The sequence below is a fragment of the Heptranchias perlo genome, chromosome 36, assembly GCF_035084215.1.
Source record: "Heptranchias perlo isolate sHepPer1 chromosome 36, sHepPer1.hap1, whole genome shotgun sequence".
In the NCBI taxonomy this organism is placed as follows: Eukaryota; Metazoa; Chordata; class Chondrichthyes; order Hexanchiformes; family Hexanchidae; genus Heptranchias; species Heptranchias perlo.
In genome coordinates, this window is record NC_090360.1 from 2,789,456 (window position 1) to 2,802,740 (window position 13,285).

Below are 13,285 nucleotides of genomic sequence, written 5' to 3' on the forward strand. Positions count from 1 at the left end.
TCCAACCCCTTATCCTGAGACTATGCCCCCTGGTTCTAGACTCTCCAGCCAGGGGAAAGAACCTCTCAGCATCTACCCTGTCAAGCCCCCTTCAGAATCTTATATGTTTCAATGAGATCACCTCTCACTCTTCTAAACTCCAGAGATTATAGGCCCATTCTACTCAATTCTCTTTCCTCATAGAACAACCCTCTCCGCACAGGAATCAATCTAGTGAACAGTTGAAGGCAATTTCTACAGCACTGTTGCAATGTAGGCCACAGCGCTACTGAGCAACAGCACAAACCAATGGCCTAGCTCAGAATAGAAATTTGAGTTTCAGATATAAGATCTACAGCAGTCAATCAATAAATTACAAGGGTGCATTAAAGCTTTTGAGAGGCAGCAATAAAAAAGTAACAGGTTTTGCAGGTATACTGTTCTTGCTGCATTTTGGAGAGGTGCTTGTTGTAGGAATCTGCTGGGTAACATCACCTTGGCATCTTTGCTCCACAAGTGGAGCCAGACCCACTGGACGTTGGGCATTTTATCAACCATCTCTTGCCCGGCATTTTGAATGAATTGTCTCAGGGGAGACCAGCCTTCAGTATCAGAGAAACCCTTCTCTGCCTCACTGCCTGAAGCAGCCCCTCAAACACACCATCTGGAAGTGGTATCTGGAACGTATGCCACCTAGAACCACCCATTGGATGGAAATAATGTGACGCTTTAATTCCCTTCCTTTTTGTCCAGGTCCTTTAAATGGCTGCTGCAGCCCTTTAAGTATCTGCAGCAGTGTTTTGAATTTCATGCCCAATGAGTGGGAGCTTCTACCAGTCGCCTGCTATGCAGATGGAAGATTATCATTAATATGCAATTAGTTGCAAATCACCCAAACTTTGCCACTGCTGTAAGCAGGAAATGATACGTCACTGGGAGTAACAAAGAAAGCCAGAGCATTGGTATAGTTAAAATTATTGTTTTTTAAAATCATCAGAGATTATCTATAAATTGTCTCTACAGGATTAAACCCATCTGATCCAGACTGACCATGTGTCTGGCCATGATTAATATTTTGAAATCCAGGAGCCCTGGTAAAACTGAAATCAGCCATGATTCAGTGGGGAACACTCTTGCCTCTGAGTCAGAAGGTCATGGGTTCAAGTCTCACTCCAGAGACATGAGCACATAATCTAGGCTGACACCCCCAGTTCAGTACTGAGGGAGTGCTGCACTGTCGGTAGGTGCCGTCTTTGGGATGAGAGGTGGGTGTAAAAGATCCCATGACCATTATTTGAAGAAGAGCAGGGGAGTTCTCCACAGTGTCCTGGCCAATATTTATCCCTCAACCAACACCCAAAAACAGATTATCTGGTCATTATCACGTTGCTGTTGTGGGAGTTTGCTGTGGGCAAATTGGCTGCCATGTTCCCTACATGATAACAGTAACTACACTTCAAAAGCACTTCATTGGCTGTAAAGTGCTTTGGGACATTGTGAAACACACGATATAAATGCAAGTCTTCCTTATAATGGTGCTGCAGAGTGACAGTGTACTGTGATATGAAGTGTTTCTCCACACACTGAGTTCCTATGTCATGAGCTGGCGTTTCCCAACAGAGAAGGAGGGAGAAACACCGCAGTTTATGTGTCTGGACCAGGAGTGGTGCTGACAAAGTCCTAGGAATGGCCGAGAGGTAGAAAATAGATATATAAATGCAAGTCTTTCTTTTTTTACAGAGGTCAGGGGGAAAGCTCTCCTGTGGCTGAATACCAAGTACAAAGGAAGATGGTAGTGATTGTTGGAGGCCAATCATCTCAGCCCCAGGACATCGCTGCAGGAGTTCCTCAGGGCAGTGTCCTAGGCCCAATTATCTTCAGCTGCTTCATCAATGACCTTCCCTCCATCATAAGGTCAGAAGTGGGGATGTTCACTGATGATTGCACAGTGTTCAGTTCCATTCGCAGTTACTCAGATAATGAAGCAGTCTGAGCCCGCATGCGGCAAGACCTGGACAACATCCAGGCTTGGGCTGATAAGTGGCAAGTAACATTCACGCCAGACAAGCGCCAGGCAATGACCATCTCCAACAAGAGAGAGTCTAACCTTATCCCCTTGACATTCAGTGGAATTACCATCACCGAATCCCCCACCGTCAACATCCTGGGGGACAATAATTGGTCGCATCCCGAGAATTAATAAAAGAACAGGTCTATTCTTGGAATACAGCAGTGTATCCCTGCTTTCAAACATATTAATGAGAAAAATGCTTCATTGGTCAGAAACTTGACTGGACCAGCCACATAAATGCTGTGGCTACGAGAGCAGGTCAGAGGCTGGGTATTCTGCAGCAAGTGACTCACCTGCTGACTCCCCAAAGCCTTTCCACCATCTACAAGGCACAAGTCAGGAGTGTGATGGAATACTCTCCACTTGCCTGGAGGAGTGCAGCTCCAACAACACTCAAGAAACTCGACACCGTCCAGGAAAAAGCAACCCACTTGATTGGCACCCCATCCACCACCCTAAACATTCACTCCCTTCACCACCGGCGCACTGTGGCTGCAGTGTGTACCATCCACAGGATGCACTGCAGCAACTCGCCAAGGCTTCTCCGACAGCACCTCCCAAACCCGCGACCTCTACCACCTAGAAGGACAAGGGCAGCAGGCACATGGGAACAACACCACCTGCACGTTCCCCTCCAAGTCACACACCATCCCGACTTGGAAATATATCGCCGTTCCTTCATCGTCGCTGGGTCAAAATCCTGGAACTCCCTTCCTAACAGCACTGTGGGAGAACCTTCACCACACGGACTGCAGCGGTTCAAGAAGGCGGCTCACCACCACCTTCTCAAGGGCAATAATTGGTCGCATCCCGAGAATGAATAAAAGAGCAGGTCTATTCTTGGAATACAGCAGTGTATCGCTGCTTTCAAACATATTAATGAGAAAAATGCTTCATGGACAATTATCACTTATAACATGTTTTGTACAAGAGGAGAACTGGTCGGGATCAGAAGTACCAAAATATTTTTTAAAATTCCACCTGTCACTTCCTACTGTTTCTTACTTCCATCAGAGTTCCTTAGGGAACAAAGGAAAGTTCAAACAAGCTCTCAGTATCTGGGGGATTCATTTTGTTTATTGGAAGTGTCAATCCTGAGGTTGATAACACTGTGTTAATATATTATTCTTTTTAGAATAAAATGAGATTGAGTCCCAATGATCCAAATACTGATGAAATTCATTCCTTCCTTTAATGATGAGGAAGAAGTCTGATGGGATTGTATTACTCAGTGAATTTTAGACATGTGAACATCCACAGCTAACTTTCACTCAGTTCTCCTCTCTGAATTTGCTCAGTTATTCTGAGATACTTTTCCACCTCTTAGTTAACCATAAAGAGAATGTTTAGCTGTTCCTGCCCCCAGAGACATTGCCTGTCAATTTGAACCTGTAGTAAACTAGTTATGTTAATTGTAGAAACAGGCAATATTCTGCTCACATTCCCGTTTTTTTAAAAATTAAAATAATCTGACCCCGAATGTGGGATTATGATGACCTCATAATGAAACCAATCCGGCTCTCACTCACCATTATAGCAAGGGAGGATTTGTTAACCAGCCACTAGTAAGTTTTAGTCTACTTACCCTTGCGTTTTGGTGGCTACAAGATATTAAAAGCTGGAAGTATGGGCCAAAATGAGATTACTCCTTTTGCCGTGGGAATTGGTAGCAGAAGGCATCATGAGGTAAAATAATGATTGGTCTTTGAGGACTGTGAGTGTGGTACTGAATAAATAGCATTGCTCCAATCACATGTGAATTATTCTCTATATGTCAATGAATCCCATCTCCCTACATCATTCCTTCAGCAATGAGTAAGAGTTTCCTCTGTGCATCATCCAAGAAGACAATTGAAGGGGACAACTGCACCAAGTGACAGGTGTCTCGTGAATTTGGCCCTGGACAAGAGGGAAACTTGGAAAAACTGCACAGTGGTATTAACACAGGTTTCTCACAGCCTAATGCAGGAATCTTCCAGTGGTGGGTCACAGTCCACCTCTGGATTGGGATGCTGTTACATTAAAACCACTGCATGTGCCTGGAGTCAAAGGTATGTCCGTTTATGTCATCAGAAACAGTTGCAATTGGGGAAATGGGAGGATAGAGGCAAGTGAGAAGTGGCACCAGGTCAGAGACTGAGCAGGAAAGTTCCCACTTTCCCTTTTGAAGAGCAATTACTCCCTGTGTAAATTGTAGTCCTGAGGAAACGAGTAATTAACTGAACAGTGCTACTTTATTTTGTTGCTTTAATCTCCTGCCACTTATATAACATTGGTCGGTCTTGACTTCGACACTTGGTAAGATTAATAAAACCACAAAATCTTCTAAATTGGGATGACAGGGAGATTATACATGACAGCCGAAGTGCTGAGTAGTAGCAAATCCCATTCACCTATCACCCTGTGCTCGCTGATCTATATCGGCTCCCGGTCTGGCAACACTTCCGTTTTAAAATTCTCATCCTTGTTTTCAAATCCCTCCATGGCCTCGCCCTCTCCCTATCTCTGTAACCTCCACCAGCCCTATAACCCTCCGAGATCTCTGTGCTTCTCCAAAGCTAGCCTCTCGTGCATCCTTGATTTTAATCGCTCTACCATTGGCGGCCGTGCCTCCAGCTGCTTAGACCCTAAGCTCTGGAATTCGTTCCCTAAACCTCTCCGTCTCTCTCTACCAGTCTCTCCTTTAAGACGCTCCTTAAAACCTACTTGTTTGATCAGGTTTTTGGTCACCTGTCCTAATACCTCCTTGGTATACCTCCTAATACCTCAGTGTCAAATTTTGTTTTAAAATCACTCCTGTGACGTGCCTTGGGACGTTTTACTACGTTAAAGGTGCTTTATAAATTCAAGTTGTTGTCATGTTTTTATTTGCATCATAAGAGAGTTTCTGCCTTTACATTGTAGTTTGGGTTGAAATTGCTCTGTTAATATAATCACAAGAAATTCCTGTGCTATTTTAACAAAGGGAAAAAATATAAGTTGCATTTATATAGCGCCTTTAAGGTATAAAAATTTACCTAAGGTACTTCACAGATGTATCATCAGACATAAATGACCACTGAGCCAAAGAAAGAGATTTTAGGAGGCATGACCAAAAGTTTGGTCAAAGAGATTAGTTTGCAGGAGGGTCTCAAAGGAGGAAAGGGAGCTGGAGAGGTAGAAAGGATTAGACAGAGAATTCCAGAGCAAAGAGCCTAGGTATCTGAAGGCTCGGCTGCCAAGAGTGGGGCGAAGGGAGATTGGGTGCAGAAAAGGCCAGAATCAGAGGAACACAGAGTTCTTAAGAGGGTTGTGGAGTTGGAGGAAATTACAGAGATGGGGAGAAGCGAGGCCATGGAAGAATTTAAACACAAGGGTGAGAATTTTAAATTGGAAGTGTTGAGGGACCAGGAGCCAATCAAGGTCAGCATGGATTGAGGTGATAGGTGAGCAGGACTTGGTGTGAGATAAGAAATGGACAGCAGAATTTTGTATGAGATGAAGTTTATGGAAGGAGGAGGATAAGAGGCCGGCCAGGATAGAATTGGAATAGTCGAGTCTGGTGGTGACAGAGGCATGGATGAGGGTTTCAGCAATAGAGGCAGGGGCAAAGATGGGCGATGTTACAAAGGTGGCAGTAATTGGTGGAGTCAGAAGCTCAGCTTGTGATTGAATTGAGCTCCAAGGTTGCAAATACTCTGGTTCAGCCAGGGAGGGGAATTGAATCAGAGGCAAGGAAACAGGGTTTTTGGCGGGGGCTGAAGACAATGGCTTTATTCTTCCCAATGTTTAACTGGAGTAAATTGTGGCCCATCCAAGACTAGATGTCAGGCAAGCAATCTGACAGCACGGAGGCAAGTGGAGGCGTCAAGAGAGGTGGTGGCGAGGTAGAGTTGGGTGTTGTCAACATATCTGATCTGATGTCTGCCGATGATGTCGCTAAGGGGCAGCATGTAGATGAGGAAGGAGAGGGAGACAAGGATAGATCTTAGGGGACTCCAGAGATAACTGTGTGAAGACCTCTGTCGAGAAGCCATTGCAAGAGATTTTCTGACTACGATTGGACAAGTAAGAGTTGAATCAAGTGAGGGCAGTCCCACGGAGCTGAACAATGGAGAAGAGGATTGGAGGAGGATGGTGTGGTTGACTGAATCAATGGTGCAGAGAGGTCGATGAGGATGAGGAGGGAGAATGCACCACAGTCACAATCTCAGAGGATTCACTTGTGACCTTACCTGGGGCCATTTCAGTGCTGTGGCAGGGATGGAAACCTGATTGGAGAGATTGAAACATGGAGTCATGGGAAAGGTGGGCAGGAATTTGGGCGATGACAACCTGTTCAAGGGCTTTGGAGAGGAAAGGGAAATTGGAAATGGGGCGGTAGTTTGCAAGGATTAAGGGGTCAAGGGTGAGCTTTGAGGAGGCAGATGATGATGGCTGTTTTGAATGAAACAGGACAGTACCTGAGGAGGGGGAACTGTTTACAACGTCAACTAGCACGGGGGCCAGGAAAGGAAGCTAGGTGGTCAGCAATTGAATAAGGGGACAGCTCAAGTGATGACACGCAGATTTGCTGCTGTCACTCAGTAAATGTGCAGCATGTGAGCTGGTTTAACGAATGCAGTGTCTCCTCTCGAATGTGAATCCCTTACACTGTGTCAAAGTTCCTCCTTGGCTCAGGATCCTCTGAGTAAATGATTGTTGTTAGTGTTCGTTTTATAATCCACATCTTTTTATTCTTCCAGCATCGTTTGCGTCTTCGAGAACGAGCAGGTGGAGCCTATTTAACGAACTTCCAAATGTTCTTATTGAATCAGTTGGGATTCATGGCGCATTTTCAGACAGTGTTTTGAAGACATGATCCTTTGCTCTGTGGTCATGTTCTCACAGCTCTCCAAGACATTGGCTATTAGTAAAGTATTATTAAATATTTTGGTTTTTACCCATATCATTCCATTCATTCCAGTCACTATCTGCAAATCTTCGAGATATAGAATAGAATCAAAGAATGATACAGCACTGTAGGAGGCCATTCGGCCCATTGCGCCTGTGCCGGATATTAGAAAGAGCTGTACAATTAGTCCCACTCCCCTGCTCCTTTCCCATAGCCATGTAAATGTTTCCTTTTCAAGTATATATAATTCTCCTTTGAAAGTTACTATGGAATCTGCTCGATTTCACAGTTTGGAGAAAGTGACTTGAGTGCAATACTCAGTGGGGTGTTGATGTTATTATATATTCCGGCCATAGAATTTCCTAATAATTGGTCATTTTCTTCTCTACAATTTTTTGGACAGAACCCCACAAAATCATCACATAACGAATGACAGGGAACACGCACTTTACATGGAATATGCTGAGAGTTAACTAGCGTTTAAGAACATGATAGGTACAGTATCACTGGGTGACTTCAACTTAAATCCAAGGATCAGGTGACAGTTACAAACCATGGTTGTTTCTGCCTCCTGCTTTATGTTCTCCACCAGTCCCCTCTGATTTAATGATTTCCTTGTATGATTCTCATGGATCCACTAGTCTTTGCAATTACATGGAGAATTAGTTCCTGGTAATTAACTGCAAACTTATTCTCCAAATTATTTATTCTTCAATCATTCAACGTAAAGTAAACTGGGCCCATACTCTCTGGAGTTTAGAAGAATGAGAGGTGATCTCATTCAACCATAGAAGATTATGAGGGGGCTTGTTAGGATAGATGCTGATTGTTTCCCCTGGCTAGAGAGTCTAGAACTAGGGGACATAATCGCAGGATACGGGCTCGGCCATTCAAGACTGAGATAAGGAGGAATTTCTTCACGCCCAGAGACCTGTGAATCTTTGGAATTCTCTACCCCAGATATTCAAGGCTGAGATCGATAGAGTTTTGGACTCTAAGAGAATCAAGGGTTATGGGAATCGGGCGGGAAAGTGGAGTTGAGGTTGAAGATCAGCCATGATCTTATTGAATGACGGAGCAGGCTCGAGGGGCAGCATGGCCTACTCCTGCTCCTATTTCTTATGTAAACAGCATTGGATATCGAAGACAAGAGGAGCATTAACCTATAGGGCACCCACCCATTCAAAATACCGGACCCAAAAGTTTATCGTTAATATTTAAAAGATAACAGATTTCTTGGAATGATTTCCAGGTTTAGGGCTCAAACCCCACTCTTGTAGTACCAAAACTAGGGGCCATAAATATAAGGTAGTGACTAATAAATCCAATCGGGAATTCAGGAGAAACTATGTGGAGCATGAACACTGTCATTGACCAGTTGGGCTCAATGGCCTGTTTCTGCGCAGTAAATTCTGCTTAATTCGATGATGTGCAATGAACCCCTTCAGTGAGTTACAACTTGTTATTCCATTCCCTCCAATCCCTCGACACATCGCGGCGGAAAGGCAGAGATTGTCACAGAGACAGTTTTGAGTGAGTGAAGGTTGCACAGACTCCCGGCTTCAGTCTGATCCCTGTGTTGTTCCAACATGTTTTGGATCTCGGGACTGCTGCTTTGTGCGTGGGATGCGAGCGGCACTACGATTTATGACATTGTACACTTCCTGATGGAGGTCGGTAGTTTGCAATGTGAAGAGTTTTATTGTACAACACCTGTACAGCAGCAAGACGCGGAACCTGCAACCGACTGCCCGGCTGTCTGACTGCGGATTAACATTGAAAATATCCGTGCAGAAACATGAATCGAGCTTTGAGAAAACTCTGAGATTAAATATTTTATGGCGCATTTACTCTTTCAGTTCAAGGATTTCCCCAGCAGGTTTTGAATCTTCGAACTTTCTATGACGGAAAATCATTCAAAGATTCTGTTCCTGCTGTTGTAAACAATGAATGTCACAACTTACAAAACGTTTTAGTTACAAAACTGACAGATCAATCGCCCGAAATGCAACTTTGTTCCAGTACATGGCGCAACTGTTCGCTCACGAGATGTTACTTTAGAACATTAAAAATACAGAGAAACTGACATTTAACCAGGTAGCCAAACTATTTCTACACAACATAATATACACATCAAACGAACATTGTCTCAACAAACACTTGCTGTTTCAGGTCGCGATATATCTGGCACATTGTAAATATCAGAACTGTAAAAAAATAAAGATTCAGGCTTTTGGGCATAAATGCAACGAGATGAGGCATCTTTCGATCGATATTTCTGCTCATATATCCATTGAAAAGAGACCACGATTATAAGTTCATAAAATGCTATTACAGTAGATAGTCAAAATCTTTCCCCAAAGGTAGGGGAGTCTATAACGAGGGGGCATAAATTTAAGGTGAGAGGGGAGAGATACAAAAGGGTCCAGAGGGGCAATTTTTTCGCTCAAAGGATGGTGAGTGTCTGGAACGAGCTGCCAGAGGCAGTAGTAGAGGCGGGTACAATTTTGTCTTTTAAAAAGCATTTGGACAGTTACATGGGTAAGATGGGTATAGAGGGATATGGGCCAAGTGCAGGCAATTGGGACTAGCTTAGTGGTATAAACTGGGCGACATGGACATGTTGGGCCGAAGGGCCTGTTTCCATGTTGTAACTTCTATGATTCTATGATTCTAGATGCCTTTATCCAATACTCTGCAACATGAATATAAAATAAAGCAAGGGTGTGTTTGCAATTTATCCCGATCACAGTTTATAAATTGATCGCTCCCCTAATGCACAAACAATAATGGGCTGGTATAAAGATTACCAGAAACTTGTAGTCACAAGGAGAAGAAAGCAAAGCGATCTGACGAAAGAGTTTCCCCCATTAAACAAAGGGCCCCAGAGAAGGCGGTGGGATTTCAATCTGCCTCAAACAATTTACCAATTCCTGCCCTGTGCTGCCCAGTGAACCTGTTTGGGGGTCCTGCACCCAAACTCTGAGACCCCCTCCCTGCTGTATTCACAGAACGAGTCCTAATCCGTACTGCCCATGATTTATCTGGAGATTTTGTGTCTAATGGAATAGATTCCTCCGGTCGTTGGGTTTAATACAGCATCAAGTCAAAGAGAGCAGATCCAGACTTTAAACAGCAAAAGCCCCTGACTTTGGGTAACTGAGTCTGTCGCAGACTTAAGAACTGATAGGAAAACCGTGAACCGTTTTGTGAATTATGATTTGATTCTGCAGGTAACCCGTCCCGTGTCCCGTTTGTAAAACATCCTGTAGATTTTGAAAATACCACTCAAAGCACACGAGAAATTCTCGGATATTTTATAATGTTTCGATTCTGCGGGATCAGAAGATAGTTGTTTGTTTGATAATGCCGATCATTGGGTTTTAATGTCATTATATTGTTTAAGTTTTGAATTTCCAATAGCAAATCATCGTAATAAATACCACGCTCAAATTTCCCGCAAAATAGAGAAAATTCCGGCGCAAGTTCCATTTGACCATAGAATCTATAAACTCCAACTCCAACACCCATTCCGTGTCTTTATTTACAAATCTATTGACCCTGAAAATTAAAATGAGTGCTGTTTTGGGGGTTAGGTTGCACAAATTATATTTTATTTATAAATGTTAAAGTCACTCCTACGTAAATATATGTTGGTTAATGCTCACGCTTCGAGTTCACCGGGAGGGAGAGCCTTCTGGTGCACACTGGAGAACCAGAATTCAGCACACTGCTGAAGACTGAGCCTTACTGTGGATACTCGCCAACGCGACAAGAGAATCCGGGCAAGATATATCGGTGGGGCATTGTCAGAATTGCCCAATTTGCACATTTCATTCAAAAATGTTTGTTTGCTTTGGCTGCTTGTCTCGGTGCGTCTCTTTCGGAGACAAAACCCCACAGAAAAGGCGCATATGCGGATCTTGCGTCGAGCATATGGGCCCATTTGTACCTTGAGTAATATTTTGTGTAATTGCGTGTATTTTGCAACAATGTGCATCTGTTTAAGGCGACACTAAATGTATGAAATACAGCGATGTCCGCAAGATAATAAGGCGCCGGGTCTAAAGGGGGGGTCTGGCGCGATTCTAGACTCAGGTATTATATTATCTGAAGGTAAGAATGGGCAGCTGCTCCATTTGAAGGGTATTCATATATTCGCTAAACATATGTCGCTACAAATCACTGTATCTTCCTAATAATGTACACATTTGTTTGGAACGAGCAGCGCGCCTGAGACAAGCTATCTCCGGGAACAGGTGTCGCGTGGCGTGCGTAATTCACCTTGTTTTGTGTGTGTCAGATCTGACAATCTGTGCATTCCTTACAAAAGGAGGGTTTTTTTTGCTAAAAGATGTAACAAATGACCCTTTTCCCACGTTAAACAAAAATTTCTTCTTTGCCTCTCCAATTTTTTTGCTGAACTGTATGCTCCCCAACACCACCAGGCAGCTGTTAGCCTCTCCTACCTATCCAAAGGCCACAATAACGCATCCATTTTTAACACAACACACACACACAAAAGCCTTTTCATTGCTTATTCAGGTTGTTGGGGAAGGGGTGTTAATGTTATCTAAAGTACTCGGCGCTACAAACTGTGACATTTGTCCTCGTTGTGCCCTTTTCACGTTATTGCAAAACCCTTCCCATTACATCAATTGGCAAACTAAATATGGAATCGAGAAATCATCTGGACACCATATGGTTTCAATAAAAAAGACAAATAGGGCAGGGAGATAGGAATTGCAGTTTGCCTGTTATAAAAAGCATTAAATAATCCAATGTAAACTAAATATCACCGGCTCTGAATAGGCCATTAAATACCAAATCTATATATGGGCTATCCAAGCAGGTGTAAGTTTAAACCCATTACTTTTTTCCTTGATTTTATCAGGTTTGTATGGAATATTGTGCTTGTTATGTTAAGTGAGAGTAAACACAGGCGAGCAGTTGCTGTGGGAATGGTGGAGTTATCAGAAAGTGTTAGTCTGAAGGTGATTTAACAATAAACTTGCCTTGTACCAGAGCAGGTGATACCTGCCCTAAGCGCCGTGATTAATGCATCCCAAAACACTACACTTTACAATCTCTTGTAATTATTTATTAAACGAAATCTATTTATTATTATTTTAGCAAACAGTAGTACCAGGTGGGGCTTTATTTTCGCCTTTAGCTTTTGTTTGAAGGACGTTTGGAGTGGGCAATCTGAGCTTCGAAACTCGCTTACCAGATTTTTTTCCTGCCTATTCGTTGTGTTAAAAACTGTCAGACTGCTATTCAGTAAATAATGCAGGAAGCAAAGGGGGGAGGGGGGAGTTCACATTTAGGTGAACAATAAAAAATGCTAAGCTTTAGAAAATTTGCGACGGACTAGCTTTTAATCGCTGACCCAAAGCAGCATGAGCTGCGTCTTTAAACCTCATCCTTTCCCCTTTGAATCGTGCGCCCTTGGTGACGCATGCGCTGCCCGTCTCTGGGCCCAGAGTGGAGACGGATCCGGGTTCAGTGGTTGGGACTGGGCTGGTTTGTGATTCTTCATTCGTTTTTACACCGGTTACGGACTTTCTGTTTCGGTCTCTAATCCCCATGTGAGAGAGAACCCCGGGTTTTAAATGCTCATCCAACCACTGCAAGCCTTCGCTTATCCAAAATGCAACTTTAGCCCTTCGTTTGTGTTGAGGTGTTGCATGCACCTGTCTGTAACTCTGTCCCGGAACCCTCGGCTCTTCCAAACAATCAGCGACTATTTCAAATGCACAAATCGTCACCTAAAAAAATAAAATAAATGCCATTTGCAAAGTCCCCCGGTTCTAACAAGTGCAGACGCGCAATAATTCCTGTATCCTGGTCACACTGCGCGTCTGCGCTGATCCTTTGATATTTAATCGGGTCGGCGCCTTTTTTTGAATAAAAGTGCAATTGCATGTCAGTTTCATCCGTTTTCTATGAAGCAAAATTTGCTTTCAGAAGAAGTCCCTCCGGTTGATTAAACTGTTCTTGTTTAAATGCCGAGGCTCACCAGTGCTGGAATTTGCAATTTAAAGGGAATTTGCAAACATTTGCACTTGTTGCATTTTAGTGACCTAATTCAAAAAGGCGCTAGTTGCTTGCGTCAAGGTTTAAATGTTTAATTGTATATAATTTCGCTTTTTTTTGTGTGTGCATGCAAACTGACTGCAGACAGAAATGATTGGTTGTGACCCCGCTGTTGTTGCTGGGGATCTTTTTTTTTTGCTGTTGTGGAAAGCAGTGGCTGGCGTGTGATGGTTCAGAATGAGTCACTGACCCTCCTTTTGTTCTGCAGCCCCGGGGAGTAATGAGGCTGAAAGGAGGGAGAGTGCGGGGCTCGCGTGGCCCCCTCG